This window comes from Parasteatoda tepidariorum, chromosome 2 (genome assembly GCF_043381705.1).
Source record: "Parasteatoda tepidariorum isolate YZ-2023 chromosome 2, CAS_Ptep_4.0, whole genome shotgun sequence".
NCBI classification, from domain to species: domain Eukaryota; kingdom Metazoa; phylum Arthropoda; class Arachnida; order Araneae; family Theridiidae; genus Parasteatoda; species Parasteatoda tepidariorum.
Window position 1 is genome coordinate 66,411,832 of NC_092205.1, and position 22,293 is coordinate 66,434,124.

Genomic DNA, 22,293 nt, shown 5'->3' on the forward strand with positions numbered 1-22,293 from the left:
ATATATATATATATATATATATATATATATAAAGAGAGTTGCAAATTCAAATGAACTTACACACACCGTTATCTAATTCAAAAATGATTTATAATATTTTCGTAGCTAGTTTGCCAGATTACAAAATATGAAAATAAAAGTGTAAATAGAAGTTAGAAGATGTTTTTTTGGAGCGTTCTGACTGAAGTACTGAAATGCATTTTGTTTGTCAGTTGCCTTGGATTGACTCAAACTAGATGTGTGCTAGGAAATAATATTAATATGGATAATTCAAAATTTCTAATTAATAATTTTGGCAATTAATTATATAATTTGATTATTTTAATGAAATTATAAACAGTAATTAAAAAGAAAAGCATTATTGGCAGTCAAATGAGACCTGGTCACTAGTGTAAAATAACGGTAACGATTTTATTAACCCAAGAATGTAGTTTTACACAGTACATATACTCAAAAATAGTCTTCAAAACTGTTGGCACATTTATCCCACTGCGACTCAAGCCGATCGATTTCATTTTAAAAGAAGTTAGTAAGCTGCTGTCGGATTACGTTGCCAAGACTCAGTCCAACACGTCGTCATTCATTGAGAATCGATGTTCACGAATAGCTTGTTTTAGTGGTCCAAAAACATGAAAGTCACTCGGTTAACTGTCTGAACTGCATGGTGTATGATCCAGCATTCCCCTCCAAAACTGCTGCAATGTCGTCTTCACAGCATTGGCCGTATGTAGGTGGGCATTATCATACAGGAAAATAACGCCACTGGACATCATGCCTAGCCGTTTAGACTTAATGGCTCATTTAAGGTTCTGTAAAGTGGCTTGATCACGCTGGGCATTGATGGTGGCTCCCCGTTCCAGGAACTCGACAAGCAATGGGCCCTTGTGGTCAAAAAGAAGGACATCATGACCTTTCCAGAACAGGTTCTCAATGCCTTTGATTTCCTTGGAGGTGGTAAAGTAGCATGTTTCCACTGCTTGCTCTGACGCTTGCTTTCCGGTTCAAAGCCATGGCACCATGATATCATGTTTCGTCACCAGGGACAATATGCGACCGAAAGCGGTATTCCTCCTCATGATAACTCAAAGACAGCACTATTCGAGTGTTGCGCTGTTCGGCGGTTAGTTGGTGGGGAACCCACTGACCACAAATTTCTCGACAGTTCAAGTGTTGGTGCATTATGGTGTGAGTGGTGCCCACGCTAATACTCAGCAATCGATTGATCTCGTTCACGGTTATTCTGCGGTTGTCCAAGACTAAATCACTCACTTCCGCAATCATTTCCGGTGTGATGAGACGATGAGCATGTCCAGGACGAGCATCGTCTTCCGGTAACTCACGCCTCTCAAGGAATATTTTGCGCCATTCCACAGCACTTGAACGATTCAGACTGCACCTACCGTACAGAGCCTTCAGCCGGCGATACATTTTACAGCCTCCAACTCTATCCGCCGTTAAAAATCGAATCACTCCTTGTTTTTCCTTTTTACTCGTCTGCATGTTCTGTAGTGGACGATAACTTGTGACTGTGTGACCACCTTCTCTTCGGCGTGCAACAGCACTGGCGCTATGCAACGTCAAACGTTGCGCGTGAGTCAGTTTCTCTACCAGTAGGTGGTGCCGCCATACACGCAGTTATGTTACTCCCCATTACGTCTAATGCAAAGTTAGACGCACAGACCAGGTTTCATTTGAATGACCCTCATACTATACTCCTGTCTTACTACGCATATATTGACATAGACGATTGAGTTATAAAATGCTAAGTAAATCGTGATAAAATAAAAATAAAAGTATGTGCAGTTTAAAAATTAGCATTGATATGGTGTTCCATGGTTTTGTTACCAGCCCATTCTTGGGAACTCAAACTGGCCCATTTAAATGAACAAGAACTCGAAATGAAAATGTTCATAAATTCAGTTATTACAAATTAAACTTCTTAAACAGCACTATGCAGGCCAAATCTTTCTCAGTCAACTTCTTCCAGACAATTTGACTTGTAGCCAGATTTCTCTCTCTATTCACTCCCAAAGCATTTATGTCCTTCTCCTCCAAGTCCAACCACCTTGTTGCTGGTCTCCCTCTCATCCTAGTACCCTCAATCTTTTGAAATGATTAGTTTTTTTTAGCTGGATCACGATGAAAAACATGTCCCAACCATCTGTCATGTACGACTTAATAACTCTCAGAATTTCCAGCTGTCTATAGTCATTATACTCTTAATGGTTATTTAAACTTCTCCATGTATCATTTTCTGTCACTGCTCCAAAAATTGTCCGAAGGATTTCTCTTTCGAAAGCGATTAATCTTTTTTCTTCATGAAGTAAACAGCTATTATTAATAATCTTAAGTAAAGCTGACTTAATAATTTTCTATCAGTAACAACTAAAACATTATTAGTAATCACTTACAATGCTCGATTCGTTTCTCTCTGTATTTAAATTATCGTAAGCGTAGCACCTGCCCATTTTGCTCTACATTTTGTTTTTCTTCACGAAAAAAATTTAGATGTTATATAGACATATGTAATAAGAACTACGTAATAAAAATTAGATTCGATGATAAGCTCAAGAAATCTCAACTATTGGACTTTCTGGTAATATCGATCGACAGTTTGCTGAAAAGTCACTATAAATTTGAAATTTGACGCGCTGAATGAGCCATTTAAATTTCTAAATTTAACGCAAAGTTTTTTAGGAAACTCCAAAATAAAATTTTATGTGCTTAATTCGCAAATATTTTTTACACTTTTTTTGCCCTAAAAAAGAGACTCTCTATCAATTGTTGTAAAAAAGTTGTAAAGAATAGAAATTAGATGAAAACGATTTTTGTTTCATGGGCTCGAGCTTGATTTAATATCAAAAAGAAAAAAAAAACATGAATAAATTAAATAAAGAACAAGACAACATGTAATCACAATCTCCCATTATGCTGCCATTTATTTTATTTACTACCCATTGGCAAAATGGGTGTTGTTTTAGGTGTGATGGCGTGCGCACCTCGTATCAACGGCATCGCACTTTTCAATTGTACTGAAGAGTAATAGTAAACAGTGCGCATGTGTCGTCATTGCATGTGTTGCTATTGCGACAGCTGTTGCTTGATATTTTTTTAGAATTCTTTTTTTACTTTGTTTTGTTGCTTTTTTATTAATGATTATGATAGCCTGATTTTTTATAGACTTATTTACAACTGTTTATTTATGATTAAGAAGTTGGTCTAGTCGAAAGGTATACGGGCATCAAAAATCTGGAACAAAGCCCATTTTTTCAACCGGTAACGCTTTTTTTCTTCTTGTTTTTCAAAAAGGAATTAATTGATTAAAAGGATTAAAAAAGTAAATTAAACATTTCTGCTTTAAAAACAAACTTATAGAAAGCTAGGAAAAATATTGAATTTTTATAAAAAATTCAAAAGAGATGATTTTGATTCCCAATTTGAATTGTTATAATTGTAAAAGATTGTATATTATTGTCATTGTATATCATTAACGTCTAAAATTATGTCTCTATTAATTTCTATTAATTTGTCTATTATTTGTCTCTATTAATTTGTCTATTATTTGTCTCTATTAATTTGTCTATTAATTTCTCGTTATTGTCTTGTCATTCCGAAGTAAAAGAAACTGCTTTTTTTTAGAATAGAGCAGGGTTGGGTACATACATTTTTTGATTTTGTTGAATTTTTTCAGGATATGTTCCTTATGTATAATTTTTTTTAGCGAAAAAAAATTTATTGAAGTTTGCGAGTCAAAACGAAGTCAAGCGAAGTTTACGAGTGTTTTATTTACGAGTAACAATAATTTTTTTGAAACGAGTGAATCTCAACGTTAACCATTATTACTACTACGCTCAAGCTAGCTGTTAAGACATAAATACTTCCAATGGACCATTGGAAGAAACGTGCAAGATTATTCAAAATTGGGCTATTTTGTTAGACTTTGTTAGACTAGAAATACTAGTACCAACAGTGAACTATAATGGCATATATTTCTGTAAATAGATCATAATTAATTGTCCCAGACATAAAAAAGAAGTTTTTAGAGAATTATACTTTAATATTTCTTTTTTCCGTGAGTCTAACCAAATGTACAATGAGTAGTTTTCAAAATCTCTCTCCTTCTATTAGTTTTAATCCATTTGATGCATTTGACATTAAATGAATTAATAGATATGAAACATTTTTTTTAAAGGTAAAAAATATTTAATTTTATTGCATTAAATTTTAAAGGGGAAAAAAGGATTATTAATCAGATATCAAATTAATTGTTTAAATTTTTCTTTTTCTTTCAGTTAGAGAAACATATAGAAACGTAAATGATACCTAAGATGATTCTTACGTCAAAAGTAACAGCTATCTAATCTGATTTATATTATAAGAACTTTTCTAATAGTTTAAATAACTGAAAACAGGTTTGGCTAATTAAAAATTTAATTATTTTTTATGTGGAAACAAAACTTAGAGTACATTAGTTTTTAAAGATTGATCTATTTTTAACTTCCATCTTAGAAGAATTTTCATTTTTTTTTTCAAAAACCACTTAATCTTCTCAGAAAATGTGACAATCATGGCATATGCAGGTGTGGAAGATTAATTAGTTTTGAAAATGAGATTTTTAATAACAATATAAAGATAAATATTGAAGACTTTCTTTATTATCAAGTGGAGTGTAGCATTTAGCGATATCTTATGAAAATTTAATAAGATATATTGTACCAAGACACTTTATTTTATAACAAATATTGTGTCTTAAATATTCAAACTCGATATTTTTTTAAATATTAAAGTTATTTTTAACTTTGAATAAAGTTTGGGGATATCAAAAATGCAAGAGATATGTAAAGGATAATTTTTTTTCAGAAGACTGGCAAAATTCATGTTTTATAAAAATTATGCATTATATAAATTTAAATAATATTTATTTCACAAAAAAATAATAAATGTAATTTTCTAAGTAAAGCTAGTTTTCTTGAAATAACGAAGCCAGAATGATAACGAAGTCAACGAAATCAACTTGTATAAAAACTATTTGGACACTATCTCTGAATCAAAATCAGGCTGCCTAATCTAAATCAGGCTGCATAATTTTTGAACTAAGACGTGTTTTCATACTTGCGTCTCTCTCTTGTGAACAAATGGCTCATTATCCTGACTTAATTCGCAGAAATGCCAATTAGCTGGCTTGGTTTGTCCAAGTGTCAAAAACTTGAATAACATAAAAGAAAAAAAATGGTATAGCACATTTATGAAATAATGTTAATAATAAAATTTGTATCTTACACCACATAAAACATGCATTTAATACATCTGATATAACAACCATGTAGTGAAAACAAATATAAAGGTCTTAAATTAAAAATATTAAAATACTATGGGATGGATTGAATTTCAATTTTAATTGTATAGTAAAATAATTCTAATTTTTATTCTACCTAAATAAACACGTGGGATACTTAACGTGCATAACGTGAACATGTGGGATGTTGCACGAAATATCGCCCCTTGCATCCTTTAAAATGTATGAAAATGTTAATTATTTTTCACATCAAAGTATGTTAGATTTTTCCTTGAAAATTTTATCTGAAACCGCAATGATTCCACCTGGCAGATAGATTATTGTCTGATAATTATTTAGATAAATATATTTTTCAAGAGTTTTGGAATAATTTAAATTTATAAATGTTATGAACTTTCAAGTTTTAAATGCAAATTATCTCATTGTTTTTTAATCAAATTTAGTGTCGGATTTAGTGTCGAATTTACTAGCTTTATGAAATCAACAGTGCGAGAAAGCAGAAATATACCAGTAATCCTTAAAAAATAATTAGTAAAAAGGGGAGAATATAGACATATTAAAGAATAACTCAAATATGTAAAATTATTAAATTTCATGTCCATAAAGCATTCTCAATGGTTACTTATTGAAGTTAATGTATTGGAATTAATCGCCTTAATCCATTTATGTTTGGAAACTTAAGTACATATGAAACTGATTGTAAAAGAGAGGATAATAGATTAACTCAAATATATAAAAGTTATTAAACTTCGTGAACATTAGCCTCTCTCATTAGTTTCTCATTGAATTTAGTGTTTGGGAGATTCCCGTCTTCTGTCTCTTTTGTATGAAATAAATAATGAAAATGCAGTAATTGACAAGTATTCCTTAGAAAACAAATAGAAAAAGGTAAAATAGAGATGTTTTAGAATAACTCAAATATATAAAAGTTATGAAAGTCAAATATATAAAAGTTCTTGGCCGCAAAGGTCTCTCAATAGTTTCACACCGTAGATAGTGTATTAGAATTACTGATATTAGTATATTTATGTATAGTATTTGAAACTGATATGAAACGAGAGAATGAAGATATTTTAGATTAATTCAGATATATTAAAGTTATTAAACTTCATGCTATAAAAACTCTCTCATTGATTTCTCATCGAATTTAGCGTGTTTAGATTAATATCTTTAGTTTATTTCTTATTTTTTTGATATGGAATGAATGATAAAAATTTAGTAATTTACCAGTAATCCTTAAAAAATGAATAGAAATAGGAAAAATGATAGTAACGAAGTTAAAAAAAATGATAGTATGTTATTACAGAATATAACTCAAATATACAAAAATTATTAAACTTCTCGTAAGTAAAGCTCCTGCATAGGTATCTCATTGGAGATAGTGTGTTAGGATTAGTCTTTAGCTCCTTTTTGTACGGAATCAAAAGTGAGAATGCAGTAATTGACCAGTAATCCTTAGAAAAGGGATCTGGAAAGTGAGAAAATAGATCCCAAAATTAACTTTATTTAGCTTTTTCTCTCTGTTCTGGAAAAAAAAGCGGAACTTTGCTAATCCTATTTTTATGCGCATTAAGAGTATTTTCTATTTTTGTTTCTCACGGAAACATGTGGATTTTATTAGTTGTAATTTTTTCTTACCCATTTACGGCAAAACTTCTTTTTTCGTGCACTATAAAAATGTTTTTCCTCACTAAGCAAAAGTATTTAAGATTAACTTTTTTAAAAATATCTTTACAATTAATTTCATATTTTTCGTTCAAGTTCATTCGCATTCCTTATTGGTGACTTTTAAAGTCTAATTGGGTTTCGAATGGAATAAACTTTATCTTAAATTAAAGTGTTAATTACATTCCATGTAAGTAACATTTTATTTCATGATTATAGTAGCATTAACTAAACCATCCTGAAACATTAATGAAATTCTAACAAAGAGTAATTTTTTTTTCTTTAATAAACTAGATTTATTTACCTTACCGAATGACTGTATTAAAAACCAATGAAGGAATGTAATAATGTATTATTTAATAAGACACTAGCTGAATACCCGTTCTTCGAAACCGGGATATTAAAAAATAAATAAAATATTAATAAATCAGTATTGAGAAATACTACGAAATGTTGCTCAAAACTAAAAGTCATTTACAGACACAATTAAAATTCTTGGTGGAAGAACCAGGTAAGTGAAATTTAAAAATAATAGAATAAGAGAATTAAAAAAAAGTGGTTGCATCAATACGGGTGTGTTTAATGCGACAGAACTGTTTTTGCCTTTACTTAAATCTTAACAAGACTAATTACAACAGTTTCCAGTATGCTTGCATGGTTTTTTGTTTCACATTAGGCAGTGGTAAATAAATAACAGCAGAGAAATATTTGTCCCACTTGTAAATGGGTAATAAAATAGTTCAGATGCAACATTTTTTCAGTTCTGAAAATTTCACTTACATGGTTCTTCCACTAAGTATTTCAATTAATATAGTTAAAATAATTTAATTTTTTATAATTAATATTATTTGTTGCCCTTTTTTGGTGACTTTGCGATATTGAAGAAAGCAAAACCCGTTTTTCGCAGTTTATCCCATCAGAAACAAAGATAAAATGTATCACTTCGCATGATGTTATTGTACAATCAAGCAATTTCCTAATTTACCTATCCCTTACGAGGACTTTAAAACGCTTATTTCCAAAGTATCAGTATGAAAACTGCTGTCTTAATAATAACCAAATATATCAATATAATATTTTATAGCTCTATTAGTATATTTGGAACACATTACATAACTCTTCATTATTTAAGTTTTTTGAAAAATACATTTGTCAGTGACAGCCAACTGAAGAAGAATTTTCCTTTAAAAATTGATAGGATTAGAACTTGATTAGATTTAATACTTATTAGAACTTGATAAGATTTTTGCAGCATGGGAATTTCTCTGTCTGACTATCAAAATATTTATAAGTAGAAGAAAAACAAAGTTCTTCTTGTTCTAATCCATTAAAATATTAATGCACTACCTTTGCTACCACTGGAAAAAATATTTTCTGAAATTATTTGAAAACCTGTTGAAGAAATCTTATCAACACTGCACCAATTACCATAATACCAATAGAACATATTACTGTCAGTAGTGCACAATAAGTAAGCGTCATTTGTATATGACGATTTTCTAAGGTTTTCCTAAGCGAATTTCCTATTAAACTTTTTCGCCTTTAACTTCGCTTTTTAGCACATAGCTTATTTTGTTTTTTTTTCAATTAATTCATATTATCAATATTAATTAAGGATTACTGTCAATAATATCGTAATTTTTTATGGCTCCACAAAATGAAAAAGTATATTTTCTCCATTATTTTCGCTTTCAAGTACGGAATTTTTTTGTATATCTATTAACATATTACTAAAATTAATTAAACACCATTGTCGTCATGGTGATTTCTTATGGTGGTGTATGGAGATTTCTTATTGTTCTTCTAGATAAATATCTTGACTCCATCAGTCTTGCGTTCTGGTACATAGTCTTTTTATTTTATTTCAATGTGCATATATTAACTAAATCAATTAAGAGTCATTGTCATCTCTAATGTTATGGCGATTTCTTTTACGTTTCTTCTAAGCGAATCAGTACCAGCCATTGAATACATAAATATTTTTCTTATTCAATTACCGTTGATTCTGAATTATTATTTTTTAGAAACATGTTTTAAAGAATTAATTTAGTGGTAGCCAACTAAAGCCGAATTTTAGAAGAAAAAAAAATTATTAGAAATTCATAAGGATTTTTCATCCTGACCATTTCTCTATCTTACTTTTAATTTACCGTTAAAATATTTAGAAGTAGCGGCGGAAAAATTTCCCTTATTTCCAATTCTTTAAAATATTAATAAACTGAATATTAATACCACTGTAAAAAATATTTTCTTAAACTACGGAAAACCCGTTCTAGAATTCTTATCAAAACCAATTCGCCAATTACCATAATACCAGTAGTACATATTACCGTCAGTGATAGATATGAATTTAGCGTCATCTGTGAATGGAGATTTTTTACAGTTTTACTGCTATTTTTGCTACCACTGGAAAAAATATTTTCTGAAATTTTGAAAAGCCCGTTGAAGAAATATTATCAAAACTGCACCAATTACCATAATACCAATAGAACATATTACCGTCAGTAGTGCACAATAAGTAAGCGTCATCTGTATATGGTGATTATTTACGGTTTTCCTGAACAAATTTCCAATTAATCTTTCTTCCATAAGCTTGGCTTCTTAGCACATAGCTTATTTAATTTAATTTCAGTTAATACACATTATCAATATTAATTGAGAATCAGTGTCAATAATAATATGCAGATTTTTTCCGGTTACCCAAAACGCGAATAAGTATCTTTTCTACTTATTTTTGCTCTTTAGTTCAGAAGTTACTTTTTTTATTTCAGTTGATACGTATTACCAAAATTGATTAAGCCTCATTGTCGTCAATGATAGTATGACAATTTCCTACGGCTCTTCTTGACAAATAAATACTTTTACTCCATTGCTTTTGCTTTCTACTACATAGCTTATTTTTTATTTCAATATGCTTATATTATCTTAATTAAGCATTAATGGCGTAATTAAGCCTCATTTATGCTTCTCCCAAACGAATTAGTAGCAATTTCCCATAATTTTTTTTTTTGTTTTGAATACATTATTTTTTTCTATTCCATTAAATTAGGTTTTAAATAAGTATTTTTTAGAAACGCGTTTAAAATATTTTTTTTCCAATGGCAGGCACTGAATTTGAATCTTTGCCTATACTATGCCAGAATTGTTGCTCATTTCGCGTTACCCAGTGGGTACCTGTGAACCAAAGTCACGGAGGCGAGCAACATTGCCCACGCCACACTGCCACAAACCCGTTTATAGGGAGGGCCACATTCACACACACACACACAACAGAGGACAGCAAAAGGAGAGAGAGAAACATCCATGCCCGGAGCGGGATTCGAACCCGCAGCCTATGGCTTCGCAATCAGGCACGCTAACCAGGCCGGCTGCGTTTAAAATATAATATAAGTAAAAAAAAAACACGTGGTATCCGACAAATTATAAATTTGGTGACGCAGACCCCGCGTGCTACCTCGTAAAGTTCATTGAATTCATCTGACGTATCGAATAAAAAATAATTAAATATATTTAAATACGTGCAATAAACTATTTTTTGATCAGAAAGAGCTATAAGCTAGCAATTATCACGGATGTATCTTTTAAATATATGAACACATAATTGCTTACAGTAAAACTTAAAACAATGACTAACGCTCAACCAATCGGAAAATTCCGTTTCGTTTTTCACTCATCCCGCTTGAGCAGTTCGTCGTAGATTGTTCTAATATCGACAGTGATCTTCCACGAGCTTAAAACTATCTGTATTTAAATTTCATCGCTTTCTGTCTAATGGTTTAGGAGTCCATAAAGGACATACACACAGACATTCATTTTTATACAGAGAGATTTAAAATACCTTCGAAATTCCACGGTATTAAATGCTTAGATGAACAAAAACAACGTTATTAGCTTAAACCAAGCAACCACTAAATCAATGAAACCATAACAAAGAGTATTTTCTTTTCTAATAGGCTAGAGTTATTTATAGTAAACTATAGCAGCCTAATTAGAGTACTAAAAATCTATGAAGGAATCATACAAAATGCAGGGTGTCCCAAAACGACCGCCAAACTCTGCACACCTAGATTCCTCGTTGGGAGTACATAAAAACTGCCCAAAGAAGCGTTCCTGTACGACCCATAGTTTACGAGAAAAATACGAAAAACAAAGTATGACGTCACTGCCGGTGCAAGAAAAAAACACTTTATTGGACGTATCCACGGCGTGCTCAAGCATGCCTCGACATGGACGGCGGACACTTTGAGCATCTGCTTTAAATTGTGCATAGTATACTGCTGCTGACATGTTCAATAAAGTGTTTTTTTCTTTTCAGTGACGTCATACTTTTTTTCGCATTTTTCTCGTAAACTATGGATTGTACAGGATCGTTTCTTTGGACAGTTTTTATGTGCTCCCAGCGAGGAATCTAGCTGCGCAGAGCTTATGCAGTCGTTTCGGGATACCCTGTATACATAATTTTTTCAAACATTTAAAATACCGTATAATTTTTGCAGTATAAAATGCTTAGCTAAACTGTTGAATTTTCTTTTTAAAAACTTTTTTTGAGCTGCTGAAATTGAAATTGATCTCTCAATACACCAAAGTTTCTTGAAATAGCAAGGAAAAGTAACCTGCTTGACATGAAGGAAAGGAAGGATATGATGAGATAGGAAAATTTTCGAATTTAAGTGCTTAAAGAATTGAAATTGTATTTGTTTATGCAAATGCAGGTGTGATAAATTTATCATAATTTCGTGATTAAAAGAAATAAAAAATAAGTCATTAGTAACTTGTTAAATTAATCTTCCGTGCTGATGCTTGCGCAAATTTTAAATTATACTTTTCCTTGAGCAGTCTTAAAACTATCAGAATTAATTTTAATTTACAATATTATAATTATATAAAGTAGAAAATAGGATAAAATTAAGCAACGTAAATAGGGTTAAATATCCAAATTCATCTTCCTTAACATAGGTACTTAAAACAATCATAGATAAACACTTTAATTCACTAAGAAATAGAAATGTTTTTCTCGATTAAAGTAATGGATATTTAAAAAGAATATCTAAATAAATGCCTTATTTAAAATTATGAATAATGTTCAAAGGAAAATCAATTTTAATGATAGAAAGAGTTATTAATAAGGAATTTAAAAGTATCTAAATTATGAGAAAATATTCAATGATTAGAGAATTTGTTTTAATTGCTTTAATAAGTAAATGCGTTTTATATGTATGTAAATTTATCTAATATGTAAATAGATAAAGCATTTTTACAAGCTCAAAGGGAGTAAATAAACTTTAAACAAATTATTCATTGTGTTCAAAGCATCTATTAAATTTGCAAAATTTACACTTCTCATTATTTTTTAATTTAAGTTAGTTTTGCATTTAAACGTATATTTTTCTACAATTTTGGTAAAAATAAAACGTGCAAGCATATATCGACAAAAAATAGTAAGCACAGACATTTACTAATTATTATAAGGAATTTCAGTTTTTATAATTGTTACAGATAAAGTGTTTTTTAGCTTATAGATTTAGTGCTTTCTGGAGCATTGTTTACGAAATTATTTTATAAAATTTGCAAGGAAAATTTTCTAAAACTTTTCGCACTTTACCACTTTCCTGTTAAAGGAACTAGGTGATTTAAATTTCTTAGGAATCTGTATCTTTATTCCTAATTTTCTAAATATAAATTTGAAAACGATTTATCAAGTATAATGAAAATTAGAGCCCCTGACAGATTTATTAGACAAATAAAATCGATGGTTATTAAAAAATAACTCTTAGTATTATTTTTTATTGTTTGGTTAGGACTTTAATGAAAAAAATTGGTAAATTATGAATATATTTGAATATCATTAAAATCCAGGAGGTCAATGAAATTTTTAAAAAAAACATACATTAGAAAATCAAAATCAGCTCCATTTTTTGTGATATTAATAGTTTAATCAGTTACAAAATTCGCAACTATCTAAAAAACATAATGAAATGATTTTAATAATATAATAAAAATACCTTTCATCTACAACGGAATTTTTGAAGTTTTAGAAAATATTTTTCCTCTTAGTAGCAAAGATAAGGTGTTAATATTTTTAATTGGAATTAAAAGAGTTATAAAAGTACACGAATTACGTACTTCTAAGTCCCAAAAAAGATTACAAACATTTTTTTAGTTTAAAATTTTTCCGCTTTAGTTTACTACTACTTAAAAACATTGTACAAACCTCAAACATGGGAAGGTTTGCACAAATATTTTACCATAGCTTTTTCCCATGGCCAATTTTTACCATAGTTATTTTTAATTTGACTAATATTTATATTTTCTCATATAAGAACTGTTTTTTTCTGAACAGATTTTCATAATGGCCAGTTTTTTTACGCATTTTTGTTGTCTCGGTCAAAGCATTATAAAGAATAAGGGTTAAAAAATTTTAAAGTGAAAAATAATTTTAAAAAAAATATTTTTGTTCTAATGATCAACATAAAAGTTTGCTTGATAGCAAAATGTACATTTAAAAATTTAAATCAAAGTTAACTGCTGAACAAACTCACGCAACCAAAACAAACGCAAATAGTTTCCACGGTTGAAATCTACATTTGAAGGCATCGTAATTCTACTGTCATTAAGAATAAAACTAGTGATGTATAATGAGACTAACTCTATGAAATAAGTTTACCAACTCTATGGAATAAAAATATCATGCAAGACGCTGTTCTCTGAACCCTATTAAATCTATTTCAAGCTAAACAAAAAATACGTATGTTTTTCGTCAAAGTGTATAATTGAAAGAGGCAAAAATAAAAAAAAAATATTATGATAATTAATTAATGCTAAGTATTTCTTTTTAATATAGGTTATTTAGTTTGTATGCATTCATTGAATTTTATATATGAACTTTGACACGTTTTTCCTAAAATATCAAAAGCGTATGATTGATTCTATCACAATGATCAGCAAATGTAACTTTTAAAATTTAAAAAATTTAAATAACACGTGGTATTTAAAATTGTTACACTAAAATGCTAAGTTTTTGTAGATGATACTATTTATACTCTAGCCTTGCAGAATAACTTGATGGTTCCAGAGTGTTGTTCAGAGACGAATATTCAATTCAAAAATATGCTATGATATTTTCCTAACAATTTAATACCATGTATAAAATTACACCCAAAAAATTCTAAGATACAGTAAAAATAATGAAACCCACGCACTGAAATTAGAAAAAACGCACCCATTTTCTAAACCATAATCGCGTGTAATCACAAAACTGCAATCTCTAGTATTTTGTTTAAAGTTATTTATGCAAAGTTTTGTTTTTAAATCAATACTTCTCAATTAAGTTTTTTATCGCCTAGTGAGTAAGATATCCAACTACTAATCTTTTTAGTTAAAACGTAAGTCTATTTAGTATGTTTTTTGAATTCCAACTAGCACTTGAATAAAAATTACCAAAAAAAAATGTTTTTTTTTTAATTTTTTTTAAATTTTTTAACTCTTCGATATGCTATTTAAAAAAAAATTAATATTTCTTAAAAGTTGGCTCGAGTTATAAACATGTTTGTTGTGCTTTTTACTGAATGATCTTGACGTCCAAGAATTTACTTCCTTCAATATTTATCTCCAAATAAAATTTAATTAGAGAAATTATAAAATTTTTTTTACAAACGTGTTTTCATTTAGTTTTTTCGGGTGCTTATTTTGAACACCTGAAAAAATTCATAATGATTCCAAGTTAAATTTTAAGATAAGTTATAGAAAATCGAAAAAAGATTGCAGATTGATGCGCTCTCAATGCAATCAGCGCCACCTAATCCCTTAAAAATATAACGATTTCAAAAAGTTGTCTTACCCTTAAGCTTTTAAATCTTCTCTTATAAACAAAGATACGAAAAAACGAAATGATAGAAGATTTTCGGATAGAAAAGCTATAAATCATTTAATTTATAGGATGATAATGCTATGTATTTAAACTTTATTCTATAGGCAGTTTTTAATGCCTGAGTATTATTATTTTTAAGATTATATTTTGCGATTTGTTTGTCTAATAAAATCCACTTACAGAATATCCGTAATATCATTTGAGATCAACGGAATACAGAGGCTTCCGGTTCATATGAAACTTAAGTCTTCATTCAATTAATAACGTAATCAAGTGCTGTAGCACCATGCGTCTCTCATTTAATGCACTGGCTACTGTATAATAAACGTATTACTCTATGCGACTCTTCTCAATCCTTAATAATAAACTAATAGTTTTATTATTGTATGTTGCGAAGGGAAATTATCTTCGAGGTAGAGGCTTAAAAATTATTCTGAATGATAAGTCGAGTGTAATTAATAATTTGATTATTAAATACACAAAAACTAAGTATTAAATGCTATTTTTTTTAAATCTAGTTCAATCTCACGAAAAAAGATATTAAGTATAAAATTTAAAATTATTCAGTTTTCTCAATTAAGTAACTACATATAAGTATAAAACTAACCAGCAAAACAAATGTCCTTATTCATTACTGGAATTAATTATCAAGGTTTTTTCTTGTTAAAATTCAAAATATTATTAAATTGCCTAAGACCCTACTTCAATTATTTAATAACACGTTACCCTTGTCAAAACTTATTTTAACCGTTTACCTGTTAATGTTCCAAAAATGCAAAATAGGCTTTGAGTTTAGATTTAATGAAAAATTTTAGTCCAAATAATACCATTTTACATACATTTAAAATGCGCAAGTAATTTTTGCATTTAGTTTTCCAAAATTATAAATATATGATTTTTAAGGAAAATTAGAAATTTGATATAATTTGTATTGTTTTTTTTTCTCGTGTGTTACATCATTTACGATTTGTTATATCATTAATTTTTATGATACAGCTGCAAAACATATAATATTTCAAAGGGAAAATACAACCTTAGTAAAAATATATTAGTTTAAAACAAAATATTCCATTTTTTAAATATCTCTCATGTTCAAACTGATAAAATTAAAGATTGCAACAAAAAGTGAAACTCAATAAAACTGAAAGACAACACAAAATTGACCATAAAATTGCTAAAACATAAAAAAGTAAATTGTAAAAGACTTTTTTGCAACTGTATTAATAAAAATATTCTTTATAAATTTTAAAACTAAAACATCTTTTTTCTTTTGTCCATCAAACAACAATATTTATTTTAATCTTTTTTCATTGAAAAAAGAATATAATTTCAAATATGAAACCATGAATATTTATTATTTTTATTTATAAGAGTTGTGCACGATAAAAACAACCAAAAATATTTTCTTTTTCTTTTTGCTAAGCAGAAAACGTTTCGGTAAAATAGTTTTTTCCCTTTATTTTCTGACAATTATTTTTATTTCAAATTAAATTATTATTGGAATTATTTTTTCTCATTAAAAATTTATTTTTATGATATTTTTTCAAGCATACATTTTGCTTATAATTCGTCAAGTTAGAGGTTTTTGTCAAATACAAAAGGCTTAGCTCCATTCTATTTATATATCATATCCAAAGTTATTCCCGTTACAAATTGAAACAATTACTGCAAATTCGAGGATATTATTCGAAGGTTAAAAATAAAGTTTAGCATGACTAATCCAAGAATATAAACTGAATACATTACCCTGTTCTTGTCCGTTTGAATGAACATCTGAATTGATCAGACTGAATTGAAATAAAGGAAAAGAAAGCAATTTCCAACTGCTTTCTCTGCAGTTATTAATATGCTACAATCGTTTTTCTTCGTGGTAAAGTAGAGTTCAAATTTCCACAAAGCAAAATTAAAAGTCACGATCTACTTCTGATTTGAATTTAAGCTAATAACAGCGAAAATGTGGGATAAATTCTCTAAGTATGTTATCAATCAATGTTGAACTTAAATGAGTTTTCATTGTTGCGTAAAGTAAGAATAATGCACTAAAATAAGAATAAAGTTATGAAACAATTATTCAGTTTGACATTTGTACCTTAGCATTTGGACAAACATTTGGAACACTTCTTCAAGAGTGCATAGATTTTTTTAAATGTTTGATAATAATGCATTATTTAATAAATGCATATTTTTTCTATTATTTTTTGCAAGTCATTTAAAAATTAGAAATTTTAAAGCTTATAAAATATGTTTTTTTTGATTTTTGATTTTTCTTAAAATTGCTTGCTTTAATGTTAACATAATTTAATTTACTTTTCTGAAAATATTCAATGCTAAGTTTATCTGTTATAAAGTTAAGTTTTTGCTATTAACATTTAATAATAAAACATGAAAATGCCAGTTTCAACTAGAAAATTCATTTTTTTACTTATTCATTATTTTCAATACTCTAATTTATTTTTTCTCATTTTATAGTTGAAAAAATATGAAAACTTTAAACATGTGGAAAGAAAAATTATAAGCTTCATCATTCTGTGTTCAATAATAAAAAAAATTAAATTAAGTCTTGGAATCGTCCTTAAACAGTTGCTCTAATTCTGACATAAGTCATTTTATCATTATTTTAAAATAGAACTAAGAAAATAATTATTTTTTTTAATATTATAATAAAGCAAAAAGTACACTTTCAGAAAATTTTTGTCCCAAACTCATGTAAGAACTATTTAGACCATGGTTTTTTTGTATGGAAGTGATGATGACCATGGTTTTAGACCTGGGACCTTATTTAGACCATGGTTTTTTTATCTTCCAACAACTTGCATAATACAGTTTAATATATAATTTTAGTAAATAACTTTAATTTTCAGTGCGTAAATGATGTCTTATATATTTATTTAAACTTATTTATTTTACACGGAGGTCTTAGAACGCAAAGCATGTATTAAAAAACTGATAAAGGTCTCATTCAAGCTTATTTATTATTAAAAGCCTTTAAATAACTTCAATCTTCAATTTTGAGTACATTATTAAAACACATATAAAAATATATAAACAATATGAAAAATATATATCGAAAAAGTATTAGATCATCCTTGAAATAATACTTATTTCATGTTTTTCTAAATACTACCAAAATAATTTCCAAGCTAATTCCAACCAATTCCAGTCTATATTTTTTTAAAATATCATTTGCTACACTGTCTTAATAAAAACTTTTCGGAAACAAGATTTAAAAATTTATTTTATTCGTGCAACGAAAATGTCTCTGTAATGCTAGTTTAAATCTTTCAAAATAATTGTCTAGTGAATATGATTATTTAAATATGTAATCCAATGATCTAATTATATTCTAATGCAAAGCCTACTATTTTTTTTTCTTTTCCTCCAGACTGTAGTTGTCATGGAGACAAAAGCATAATTATCTTCCTTGTAATGAATGATTTAGTATTTCGTCTTTCCAAAATAAGTATCACAGTTATCTTACGCTTTCGAATCACTTATGCAACTTTGGAATCATATCTCTTCTCAATAATAGCAATTATGACATAATATATTCTTTTTTTATTTTAATTGTTTCTGGGAAACTTAAAAAATACATTCTTGCTGTTTAGTTCTTATTGACTATATAATTAAACAACCTTTCCGAGAGAGTTTTAAGGTATGTCATTAGAAACAACCGTTTCTAAAGATAACGTTGGTTAAACTAGGTGAATATTATCTTTAAATATTTCTAAGCAATGAAGAACAACTCCTTGATTCCAGAGAGAGAAAAAACAAGCATTACATCTAACACGATAATAAATTCTTTAAAAAAAAGTTTTTTATTTGTCTTACATGCTCAGTGCAATACTTCCAACGTCATTGAAAAATTGTTTCAGAATCTTTGAATACTAATAAACAGCTGTTAAACAAACCACAGTGCTGACGTACAATATCATCAGTGATAGACGGATCATGAGTTAGAGCTCCCTTCTTACCTGGCTAACCATAAGAAGTTTTTGAGGTTTTCCTCTTCATGTAACTCAAATTCGTGTTAGTTCAATCAGAAAGATCTCTACAGTTACGAATTTCTCTTAATACTTGATCCATCAGTTCCCTTGTCTTCTGGATTAGGTTCAAAATTACAAGGCCATCGAGCTATAAAGCGTGGATATAACTGCATTATTAATACTAACTCAAAATTGGTTTGGCTATTCAATAACGATTGGAAAATAAAAAATATTTTATTTATAACCAGATTTTTTTCACGCTATGAAACTGATCTATTTTTTATTTTGATTTACGTAAATCGCCAAATTTCTGATAAAAAGTATTTAATAAGATTTGTCGAAGCTATCTTATTTCATTTTCATTTTGTATAATTTTGGCTTACATATATTCTGCCCGCATTTTAACCTTTTTCATTTGTTTGTTTTTTCATTGTTTTAGCGACAGATATGATTTATTTTATATATATATNATATATATATATACTTCTTTTCGAAGCTCATTAATGGTTAAAATATTTTAAATTGATTTAAATGTAAATATGTGATGCACAATTAACGACGATGTATATTAAATGAGTTTTTATTAAAGCAAAAAAATCACAAATCAATAATTTTATCTCTAGTCATATACATTTTTTCACGTATAATCTTAGAATCTTTATCGAACACATAATCCTTTCAGTGAAAATTTAGAACTCTTAGAATTTAGTTGATTGTCATTATATTCAAGACAAAAATATAACATCTCTTAATATAAAAATGGTTTCCTATTACCGCTTTAAATTAAGCGGAAAGCTTTACTGAAAAGTTTTTTTTATCATTAATAATAAATTAAAGCCTTCATCAAAGGTTCGTCTTTCTAAAATCTTTATTTTCTCGCGCTTTAATTTTTGTTTTGAAAATAACAGCCGATAACACAAGTGACATAGCTTAAATTGTTAGTAACAATTTTCATTTATTTATTTTTTTTAAATAAGAACTAAAGTAATAAAAAAAAGGTTTAAAATCCTGAAATTCTTCAGCAATGCATTAATGCTTGTTAGCATTAAATTTTTATTTGAAATCAGGAATTCAATCAAATAAATTCCAAATTCTTAAGAATCACTTTTTTTACAAAGAAAATTCAGTCACGTTTCGTAGCAACTAAACCTTAATTATTGGTGCTGATTATAGCGGAAGTACGGATGTCTGTGGAATTCAATTTCTATTTTTCCTCGCTTCTTTATTTGTTCAACTTTTATGCCCTTCTAATGATTAGAAATAACATATTTCTTATTTAAGACAGCAATCTATTATTTTCTCGAAATGTAATTCAATCTAAATTGAAAGAGAATTTTAAAGCAAAAATTTTATTTTAAACCATGTATACAGATTTTTTTTCTTTTCTCGAAGCATTTCTATTCTCTTTAGGAAATTTTTGAAGGAAATGAAAAATAAAATTGAACTATTTATTATTGGAAATCTATTATATAAAATCTGAACATTTTGTATTATTTAAATTTTAAAAGGAAGGTTCATAAATGAAGCTTCATAATAAAAGAATCTTAAGGAAAAGTTTGTGTTAAAAATTTACGAAAGGAAAGTTTAATGGCAGAAAATGTCTATAATGGAAAGTTCTTAACGTAAAGTTTATATTCGAAAGAATAAGGTACAAAACCGCTTACATAAAAGCATTGCTCTTAAAATTGTACTGGCTTGCGATTTATTTATATTTTAAAAGTTATTATGGCACAAATAAAGTTAGATGACCTCTTTCGTTATAGTTCTCTTACATTTTCATACAAATAAAACTAAAGGTGCAAAAAAAGTTTAAAATGGTAACTTAATAATTATTTGATTTATCTCTATCTTCAGTATTAAACATAGTATTAAACTAAAATTCTGAATCTCCTCATTTTTACAAATGAAAAAAATATCAGGTCTTCATATAAGTAAACCCTAATTGATGTTGACAACTGCAGAAATATTGACTGTGGAAATTTATTTATACTCATTAACTCTCTAAAACTCTAATATTTTTTTCGATCCGAAATGGTATAGTATTATTTTGAAATCTAAATGGATATGAACCGAAATAAATCGTAATTCAATTTAAAAAAAAATTTCTAAAGAAATTCATTGTGATGATTTCAATTATATCGAAAATAACGCTCCTAGTTCCTTTAAGCATTTTTTTAAACATAAAAAGTTTCTGTAATATAATATACAAGTATTCGAAGTTGAAATTTAATAACTAAAAATCATGAAACGAAAAAAGTAATTATTTATCAAAAGCAGACATTTTCGTCTCAACAAATAATACATTAATACAAATCAGATCAAAATAATGTTTTAATAAAAAAAACATTATTTTGATCTAAATATTTTTTTACATTATTACAGTTTCTAGGTAATTTATTTTTTAGATGTATTCTTTTTTATATATATATATAGTATGAAATTTAATTTATATATATAGTAATAATTATGTGAATAAACATTGGAAACTAGGTAAAAATTGCTTTAAATTTTTTATAATAGAACTTACGAAGTTAAATTAAATGTGAATTGCTGTAAAAAAGCCATGTTTGATGAAGGCTATGAAATTACCATTGTTTCTTATTTATTTCATAACCAGGTTTGACTGTTTGTTTTCTTTTCTTATTAAATTTTTTAATAATTGAAATTGCTTGCAAAATTTTTTAAATAGTAAAAATAGTAAGTAAAATTTTATTTCAGTGTAAGTAATATTTGCAAATTTTTTTAGTTTTTCCTACTACGTTCCGCATACTTGAAAACTAGAGTTGTGCTACATAAAACGATTGCTAATATCCGAAAGGTACCTTAAAACTTTGAAGTAGAGATTTGCTTTTTAAAGACCATTTGTTTTCATAGTGCATTACACACAGATGAAAAATGTGTCGTCAAAACTACTAGAATATTGTAAAATGGGTAATGCTTTTTGTAAAATTAACAATAAAATACTGTTTTATAATATGTGATCAAATATGTTAAATTTATCATGATATCTTTAAACTGAGCCTAAAAGCTATTTAATCGGTTAGATTTACTTTTAATTTTTATATTTTTGCTTAATGTGTGGTAATAGGAACTATATTTTTGAAAACCAGACCAGAACTGTCACCATATTAACGGAAAAATTACAAAATAAATGGCTTAAATACCGTATATTTTGGTTTTTATTACAAAGAAATATTTATTTCTTTAACCAGAAATGTCATTAACATACAGTACGGTAATTTTACCTTTATGTCCGTGCAGGGTTAGAGAATTAATCACACAAATTTAATACAAATTCGATGAAATTAATCAATATTAGTATTATTTCTTTGGATTTTATTTATCAAGTGACAAGTAACAAGAGTTGACAATTAAATATAGCTTTACAAGCTAAGCTTTTTCAGTCTCAAAGCAGCGGAAGCAATTAAAAACATTTTCTTCTGTTGCCTACCATAATATTTTCTGAATAAAGATTTCAAAAA

At 28.0% G+C, this 22,293-nt stretch overlaps 1 long non-coding RNA gene across 1 annotated transcript in view; it reads left to right on the forward strand.

The window, feature by feature from the left end:
• Window positions 1–21,778, forward strand: part of LOC107446623 (uncharacterized) — a 58,850-nt gene extending 37,072 nt beyond the window's left edge. Inside the window, exon 4 of the long non-coding RNA XR_006225893.2 lies at window positions 21,558–21,778. This is a non-coding gene — a long non-coding RNA (uncharacterized lncRNA). The remainder of the gene's footprint in view (window positions 1–21,557) is intronic.
• The last annotated feature ends 515 nt before the right edge of the window (window positions 21,779–22,293 follow it).